The following is a 9,580-nucleotide window of genomic DNA, read 5'->3' as shown; positions in this document are numbered from 1 at the left end:
ATGGTATGCACCCTCCAGTGTATTGGAGGCGTAGCCTCACGCCGGAGCAGTATTGGATCCTCCGTCATCTTCAAGGCATAGCCTCCATGACAGTTGTGGCATGCAACATTAGACCATCTGTCATCTTGAAGGCATAGCCTCCATGACGGCTATGCATGCACCCTCTGGCGCTGTGAAGGCGTAGCCTCTACGCTAGAGCAGCATTAGATCCTTCGTCATCTTGATGACATAGCCTCCATGACGGCTGTGTCATGCAGCATGGCCCCCTGGTCATCTTGAAGGCCTAGCCAGCCTTCGTGATGGTGGCGGCATGCACCCCCATCATCTTATAGCCAACGAAGCATTTAGCTCTACTCAAACCTAACACAACTAACCTCCCTAAAAATCGCACCCTTCGGTCGCTACGCACTCACAGGATGCGAGGGGGCCGAGAAGGGGGAGATAAACGTAGCGTCAGTACGACCAAAATCAAAAGGCAAAAAGAGTAAATCCAAACACAAGTACAAATTCAAGATTCATTCATACACGACATACACAAATGTTATGCTAGGCTAGCTGCCATACATAGAATCTAGGTCTAGCCAGTGCGCTAGCCTCCTGTGCCTGCCCAAAGTACTATGGGATGATGGGGGCACTAGACCGCTACGCCTTCCAGAAGTCCCCCGAGATGTGGAGGGTCAACTCCTGCAATGATGCACCATGTGGCGACGCGGGTATTCCCTGTGCAAAGACCTCCTGCCAAAAATAGGGTTCCCCCGGACTCAGGAAGGTGAAGGTTCTGCCGTGGAGGGGTACACATGAAAGGCCGAAAAATCCAACTCTTCTCTAACGACGCCTCTGCCGAAGCCTCCGCTGGATCTGCATCCTCTGCCTTGACTTCGGCCATGACGAACTGAAGGATCTCTAATGTCAACCTTCCATCAGGGCCCCGTGGAAGAACAAAATGATGAGAGACAGGCGGACCAGTAGCCTCCCAAGCTGTCCACCAGTCGTCCTTCTCAATGAAGCACACTTCTGAGGCTGTGGCAGAAGCGGAAGCATTGAGGTCCTCCAGCTCTTCCTTAACCAGGATGTCGGTGGCCACCTTCGGATCCAAGTGCCCGTGAGAGTCGGGCATAATGAAGCGATCCCACCATCGCCTTTTAAAAGGTAAGGTATCCCCAGATGCCAGAGATGCAGTAGACCCTTCCTCGAAAGTGGTGTCCCAGACATGGGTGTGGCCCCACCTGGCCTCGGGTCGCCATGCCTGTATGTACAAATCCTACTCAAGTTAGCCACATAGCGCAAACACCCCAACAACAACACAAACGCAGATAATTACAAGCAGGAGGCAAACATTCCCCCAGGGGACAAACAAAGTCAAAAGTCCAAAAAAAAGGAGAATGTGATCAAAATACTAGGACCCTAACCTTCAGCGGGAAGAAGAAGAAAAACAAAAAAGGAGCCTACTGAGAGCTACACCTCCAGAGGCAGATCCCGAGAAGCATCATCCGCGCATGGAGATTGCTCCCACAGAGCAACAACCAGGTTTGAGGGATGTCCATATGACGTTGGTACGTCCGAGAGTTCCTGGCGAGAAGTCTGGACCCCTGCAGAAAAGTTAGGGCAATGGATCTAGAAGGGATCTAATGACCTCGGAGCTCCGAAATCTCCTCTTCCCCTCCTCGACCATCCAATAAAGCGTGGCATCGTCAATAACAGATTTCCTCAACACGCTGGTCTGCTAGGGATACTTCTTGCTGGCGTGGTGGAGCTCCACGCCTGGCGGCGGCCCAGACAATGGCAAAGGAATCAGCGCTGCCTAAGTACCAGCTGCCCCGCATGCCTTGTAGGCCCCACCCATCGATGACATGTCGACCCCGTCTTGAGCGTTGGAACTGGCCATGAGAGACCCAAGGAGGTGGCGAGAAATGCTGAATGATGGTGGAGGCTATAAGCGCTGCGATAGAACAAGCGAGTGGATGCGGAGGCAGATGAAGATAAGAACAAGGTGCTGAGCAAAACCGTCGCTTGACCTAGACCCTCTCCTTATAAAGATAAGGGGGAGCTATTTACTCCTGGGAGACCCGTGCACGTCCCGTCCTTTCACCCACGAGGTCGCAATTATGGGGGACCAGAACCGCTCTCCATGACCCTCCTACGATGAGGAGCCACGTGCACCCCCCATCACCTAACAAAGCACCACCTCCTACTAACCACATGTCGCATTTAATACCCCTTCCACAGGTGTCGTCGGACGATCAAATTCCAAACCAGTTGGGTAGTATCTTCCAAACGATTTACATGAAGACAAAGAGCCACAAGCCATTGACGATAGAGGCAGGGACTGCCAGGGGCCCTACTCCCAAAAAATCATGGGGCCGATCACTTTTCTAGCCATCCTCTCGAGGGGCTACTACTGGGGTCGTCATTAAGGATCACCAATGCTCCTGGCCCCACCAACCCACGCTTGTGAACAAACAGGTCCTCGGAGGCCTTGCGGATCATCAGTGTCCGGAACCCTCCGGGGCCCTGGCCTTCCGGAGCCCCAGTCTCTGGAGCCCCTCCCCTCCGGAGTCTGGATGGGCTTTTCGAAGCCACGGGGGTGAGTCATCAGACCTTGGGGAAAGATCAACCAAAGGGGGTCCACCAGTCGTCCTCCACCTGTAAGGAAGTGACCTACATTTAATGCAACGCAAGTGGGCAATCCTGACATCCCCGCACAAGTAGAGATCGTCCTGACATCTTAGCAGTGCGACGCCTCAATAAGCGACCAGCTGGGCACCACGTCCCGACCAAATGCATCACTGTGTTGTCGTAATAGAAGAATATCTTCTGATTAGGAGTGAGCACATCCCACCTAGACCCATGTTGTGTGATTCGACCGGTTCTAGACCCATGCGATATGGCGATATTTGTATCACCATCTCTGCAAAGGCATACTTGTACATTTCACACCCTGCTGGTACTATAAATAAAGACCCCTGGCTATCAGGCTAAGGATGGATCCTTTTTACCCTCAACATATTTGCTGTTCCTTCCTCTCCACTTCTTCTCTAAGCTTGAGCCACTCGCCGTACTTGTTCGTGCAAGATATCTTCTTGCGCCAACACAAGTTGTGCTGCTATGCTATTCCAACTCCAATCGAATTGCTTGTGCACCCATCACATGAAAGGCGTGATGCAAAATGTGATCCTGAAAATGTGTTCCAGCCTTACCATTTTGACTGGCCATTCATAACATAAGACACAATCGGGAGGCATTAAGATTACAGAACGTTAAGGCTACTATTGGAGTATTGAGAGACATTTCAGAACATAAAGGTTTACCAAAATAGCAATACATCTTTCAGGCATGTGGAGCTTGAGCAAGCGAAACAGCAAGTGACGGGGCGGGGACGAGCGAGAAGGGCGGCCACTGACTGAGGGCAAGCAGCGTAGTTCTCGACCTCGGGCTGGGGTGAGGAACACACATGGTGGGGAGAGAGAGGCAAACTGGGATTTTTTATTTCTATTTTTTAAATCCAAATTTTGAAATATATATGCTCGTTTTGGAAAATTGCATATCTATACTCCTGTCGTGTAGGTGGACAGGTCTACGAGGCTCCGACTAGGGATAGAAATGGATAGGAAGGTTCGAAAACCCCCTAACCGTTTTTATTTTCACATTCTATCTCAAAAACGGAATAAAAAACGGAAAAGTTGGAAACGGGTATGAACTCGAGAATGTCGGGATACCAAAAATGAATCAATTCGAATGATGGTGCAGGAGCTTGAACAATATTTTTTAGGTTGGTAGCCAACTAAGATTGGACCATTGGATCTGGGTGAAGTTTGGGATATAGGTGATGTTTGGGCTGGCCGGCTGGGCCTGACCTGTGAGGTACATTGTGATTTGTAAAGTTTAGTCTCAAATGAAAAAAATGACAAATTCTTGATTAAAATTGGGATACCAACAAAATAGTCGGGAGAATAGCAAAGCCGTTTTCGTCTCATTTCCGCGTAAGTCCTAAAAATCAGAAAACAGTCAAAAAAATTTTTTATAAAAAATGGATCAAAACGGGATGTGATTTATCACGTTCGTTTTCATCCCTAGCTTCGACATTGCCTAGCCCGAGCAGAATCATGCTAGAGAAGTTAACCATAAGGAACTAGGGATGACAATTGACACATTTTACTGACGTGCTCGTGTGTAAAAACCCTAACGGGCACAAGTTTTGGATGCGTTTTTTACCCGTGGTTATGGATGCGGGTTTGAAGTTAAACCCAATGAGTATAGAGAGACCAGTATGAAATAGGTTTACCTGTGCCCTCTTCGCATGTGTACCCGCTCCACACTTGTCTTCTTGAACAATGTTCGTTTGTGTTGCATTAAACACTGTTGCATTGTGAAACAATGCGTTATATGTGTGAACTATGTGGTAATTTTCTAATGTGATATGCATTCTATGTATCTATGTGATGCATATTTAAATTGATAATATTATTGTTAAATACTTGCTCTTCTATTTAGTGCATGTTTACTACTGTATTGGCAGGCATACGGGCATGCCCTCGGGTATGTGATACCTGTGGGTGACATGCGCAAGTGTCAATTTTTACCCGTGATGGATAATGAGTACAGGTGTGGATTTAAATATTAGCTCGTGGATATGGATTTATATAGCTTCTACCCACATGTATTGTACCTGTTGGCATCCCTACTAGGCACGCACGCAAGGCGCAACCCAAGCCCAATGGAAACAACTTGACGTAGCGAACCTGCAGCCGCACATAGCACACCTAAGCCCATTATGAGCCTGGGAAGCCACACCTGCAGGACACCCAATGCATGACCATGCGGATCCCTAACTCTTGTCAAGCGTATAAATATGACCTCATGTCAGCCTACCACATGTTCCAATCACATTTTAGACGCGCAATAGAAGTAAGTAAGTAAGTAAGTGTGTGTGTGTGTGTGTGTGTGTGTGCAATTTTTCAAAATGGATGTACATATTCGCAAAATCCGGATTTAAAAAATAAAGACATGAAAAATTGGCAAACTGACACAGTAGGCTATGGCTTAGGTGCCGTTGTGCGTGCAACAACGTGGCGCAGTGAATTGTGATTAGGCAGTGGCGTGGCTAGCCCAATTGATCGATGGGCACCGGCCGGGGCGTAGTTGCCTACTCGTTATGCCTCAGCGCAGTGCTGAAGCGATAACACAACACGTTTGGCTCACAACAATGCCGTGACTGAGGCGTGACGTCACATGCCGGTCAGGCATTCACCATGCGTGCGTAATTTCATGCTAGCGCATATTCTAAGCGGCTACAGTCTATATATGTTATATGTTCATACTTGCTTAGGACTATCGTGACCCTTGACGAATTTTTCCTAGTAACACATAGAAATCTATTATTGTACTTGACAAGAGACATTCTCACACAATCCTTACAAAATTTCCACCCAATCCTGCCAACATCAAATGTTGGACCGTTGCTGCAGCCTTCTCTGTCTGCACCTTAGCAAGACGCGAGGTGATGTTGAGTATCGTGTAAGAGTACAAGCTTGGTGCCATTGTGCTAGAAGTAGAGACGACATGGGTTGTAGCTTGCGAGGTGTGTTGAAGTAGCAATGACTATACCGATTACATGAGAGTAGGTAATGTCTTTGAGGCAAGCCATTTTTTGGGGCTCTGAACACATACTTCAACCTTCGACATGTCTTACACCTTGCCAGACCTACCGGTTTTCTGAGTCTAGCAGTGTGGGCGATGTCACCGACTAGTTGTCTAAAGTGCAACTTTGATGCAAGACCAGGGACAGAGACAACAGGGGCTAGCGGGAGCCTTGGCTCCCCCATACTTAAAAAAGGCCAAACCCCTTGTACCTCAAATGTCACTATTTGTTGGTTAAAGAGTTTATCACTAGAGAAAGATACATCGAAAATAGGAACAAGAATAGACTCCACCAGAATTCCTCCACTGTTACTCTCCCCCTCTTATTGTGGGGACAAAGTAATTTCAGTATTACTGAAAGGGTCATAATACGACTCATGTTCACAAAATGTCACATCCATAATTACAAATAAATGATGCTCTAAGGAACACCAGCACCTATATCCCTTTCGAGTAGGAGAATAACTCACAAAAACACATTGGAGAGCACAAGGATCGAGTTTCCCAACAAAATCTCTACAATCAAGAATAAAGCACATACAACCAACAACCTTTGGAGAAACCACAAAATCATTTGATTTCAAAAGTAACTCAACAGGAAATTTATTGTCAAGAACACGAGGATACATGTGATTTATTAAATATGTTATAGTATTAACTACTTCTCCACAAAGAAACATATGAACATTCATTATGAACATAAGAAATGAGCATCCTCAAGCAAATGTATGTTTTTACATTCTGCAACACCATTTTACTCTATAGTGTTAACACAAGTTGTTTGATGTTCAATACCATTTAAGGCAAGAAACTGCTTAAACTTATGATTAACATGGTCGATACCATTCTCAGAACATAAAACTTTAAAAATGTCACCAAACTTATTTTTGAAAACGCACACAAGTCTTTGAAAACCAGAAATACATCACTTTTGTGTGTCAATAGATAAAGCTAGGTATAACAACTTAAACCATCAATAAACATTACAAACCACCTATGTACAGAAATTGAATGCACCTCACGACGCCCCCAAACATCAGAATGGATAATATCAAATAGTTTGTTGCTTCTTAAACACAAATTAGGAGAAGGAACTTGTATGTTTAGCCAACTCACAAGCATCACATGCAAGGAATTCTCTAGAACATGAATTGAAAAAAGAAGGATAAATAGGAGATAAAGCACCAAAAGAGGAGATGTCCAAGCCTACAATGGTGTAATAATAATTCTTGACATAGAGACATATTAGTTGCCAGAGCAACTTCATCACTCCCTTCATCAAGATAATAGAGCCCATTATGCATTAGTCTTGATCCCAAATATTCTCCATGTCCCTAACTCCTTAAAAGCTAGGGATTTAATAATTAAGATTAACTAGAAAATTGGAAACATGTAAAACTAGTGATAAGGACAAGTATTTGGTGCATCAGACAGATGCATGTCATATGATAGGAACCGTAGATCCATTAGATACACATCTTATCCTTACCCGAACAAGGTGTGGAGGAACTGAATAGGTTAGATGCTCTTGTCAGGTGGTTAGTGGCTCCAAAATCAATAATCCAAGGTTTGGACCGGGTTGTAGATACATGGGTTTCATTAGGTTTCATACCTTAGGATGTGTCATGGAAACTAAAATATTGGGTAAAAGATGAGCATTCAAAGAGTTTGAGTTTGGATTTGTATTTCTCAAGAGATTGCACATCTACCACTGAGAAATCCCCTTTAGATTCAATATAATTTGCTTGATTCCACTTATCACCTCATACCTCCCGTGGTTGAGACCTCTCCTTTTCCATCTAGGTGGATAGCCATGCAACTTAAAGCCCTTATCTATGGTGTGCCCATCAAGCTTGCAATTATCACAAAACAATTTTTTTCCTTGATCTCTTGGGAAATTAGGAGTGTGGCTATTTTGCATTGATAAAGAAGCACAAACATGAACTTCTCTATGACCATCCACTTTGCCATTCTAGTTTCTTCCTCTATGGTACTGTAAAATATATCATCCAGACTAGACCATTCAAACTTAGAAAAAATAAGCTGACGACGATCAAATTCTTTATTCAAATCATCAAGGAAAAGCTTGCTCACAAATGATTGAAACCAAGTATGACAGACAACCATATCTTTGTCATGAGTTGGCTCAAATGGATGGTAATAATATAATTTCATGTATAACTTCTTTATTTCATTGGCATATTCAGTAATAGACCTTGAACCTTGCTTCAAATGAGTCAAATAATGTGTAATTCGAGTGGCTTGCATTTTATTTGATTTCTCAGCAAATTGATTTTCCAATATTGTCCCACTTCAACAAATGAGGCTATAGTTTTAACTTGATCCTAGATAGTTGATTCCATGCTCTCCAACAACCACACAAATTGTATGTTATTAATTTGTTAAGCACCAGTGCAATTAGCCTTATCTTCATCATCATATGAGTATAACGAGCCCAACTGACTCTAGGCATCGACGGTGGAAGACACAGACCTCCGTGAAATAGTGTTACCTGGACACATACATTGGTGTTGAAATTCGACTCGGATTCGGGTGTCTGATTCGGCAAATAAAATTTGGACACACGAAATACAACTTGAAATCCGACTCGGATTTAGGGTATCCGATTTAGCAAAAAAAAATATGAACAGAGGTGTCCAGGTAACACTGCCATGAAATTGCAACAAAAGGCAGCTCAATGCTGATCGTAGAGACAAACAATAACACACGCACCACAACGGAACAAATATCCTCGACAACAATAGCAAAGCACCAAATCGAAAGAGATCAACATCTCACTTTGTATGATGACCAACAAATCGCAACGATCGATCATCGAAGCTAAGAATAAAAGTGAAATCGGGTGGAATAACACATGCTTCAGCAGCTCTGATACCATTTAAGAATTAATCGATGGATTTAAGAGATTTAGAATTGAGAGGAAGAAGGGCCATGCACACTGTAATGTGTGGAAATTTTTGAATCGATCTTCTTGTTTCTTCATCTGCATCTTTTTTTCTCTTTGCTATACTTTTATTTTTTTTAAGCCTATAAACTATTTTATAGTTACACATAGCAAATAGGTAAGTTCTGTTTAATATATTTTTTTTAACTAAATTCATGTAATTAGATATAAAAATAGCTGTGCTTCAGAAAATTTTACATTTATATTATAACATATATGTGTAAATATGGATAACTTTGCTTAAAATTTTCAGGTTACAATGTGGTAATTGGAACCGGAGAACGATAACACTAGCTGGTAAATTCTTTGGAACCTCCTGGACGAGGAGCAAAGGAACATGCTTCTCAAGCTACGGCCGCTCTCCCTGTGCTGCTTCCTCGTTCCCCGCGTGGCACCCTCCGGCACGACTGGCGCCGAGGCGATGTGGTCGGCGGCGACGAGGCCGGACTCGAGCTTCCGCGCGACAGTGACGAGCTCGTATGTGTCCCACAGCGACTGCGCGAAGTCCCATGGCCTCTCACGGGCTGGACCTTCCGCGGCTGCTGCGGCGGCGCCATAGCCTCTAGCTTGAACCGGAACGGCCGATTCCGCGCCACGCCCGCGCGGGGGCGAGCGCCAGCGCCAGCGGCGTCGTCGTCCCCGCCCGTCCTAGAATCGCGCGACGGTCGCGGGTTGCCCAACTGCGCGTGCCACGCCTGCGCCACGGCCTTGAGCTCTTCACGCCGCTGCGCCGTGTGCGCCTGGCGGGCGTATCACCGCATCATTGTAGCGTCCCTGGCCGCCCGGCGGTGGACGTGATCCCAAGAGCAACATCACGTCGACGTACATCTTCAAAATCTTCTCACTAGATTAGCGCGACACTGAATGCTAAGTGTATCTTGTAGACCACGAGTTAGATACTGAAGCTAGAGCTCCAGACCTTCTTCTGCAGTTACGGAAGACGCAGTACCTTGCAGTTTCATGCACCGATAGTCCGAT

The 9,580-nt window shown here is 45.2% G+C and overlaps 1 pseudogene; it reads right to left on the bottom strand.

The window, feature by feature from the left end:
• Nucleotides 1-8,787: 8,787 nt before the first annotated feature.
• On the bottom strand, nucleotides 8,788-9,354 carry LOC133917969 (uncharacterized; annotated as a pseudogene).
• Between the last annotated feature and the right edge of the window lie 226 nt (nucleotides 9,355-9,580).

This window comes from Phragmites australis, chromosome 5 (assembly GCF_958298935.1).
Source record: "Phragmites australis chromosome 5, lpPhrAust1.1, whole genome shotgun sequence".
In the NCBI taxonomy this organism is placed as follows: domain Eukaryota; kingdom Viridiplantae; phylum Streptophyta; class Magnoliopsida; order Poales; family Poaceae; genus Phragmites; species Phragmites australis.
Note: the sequence above shows the minus strand (reverse complement) of the source record. Positions and strands in the feature narration are given on the sequence as shown.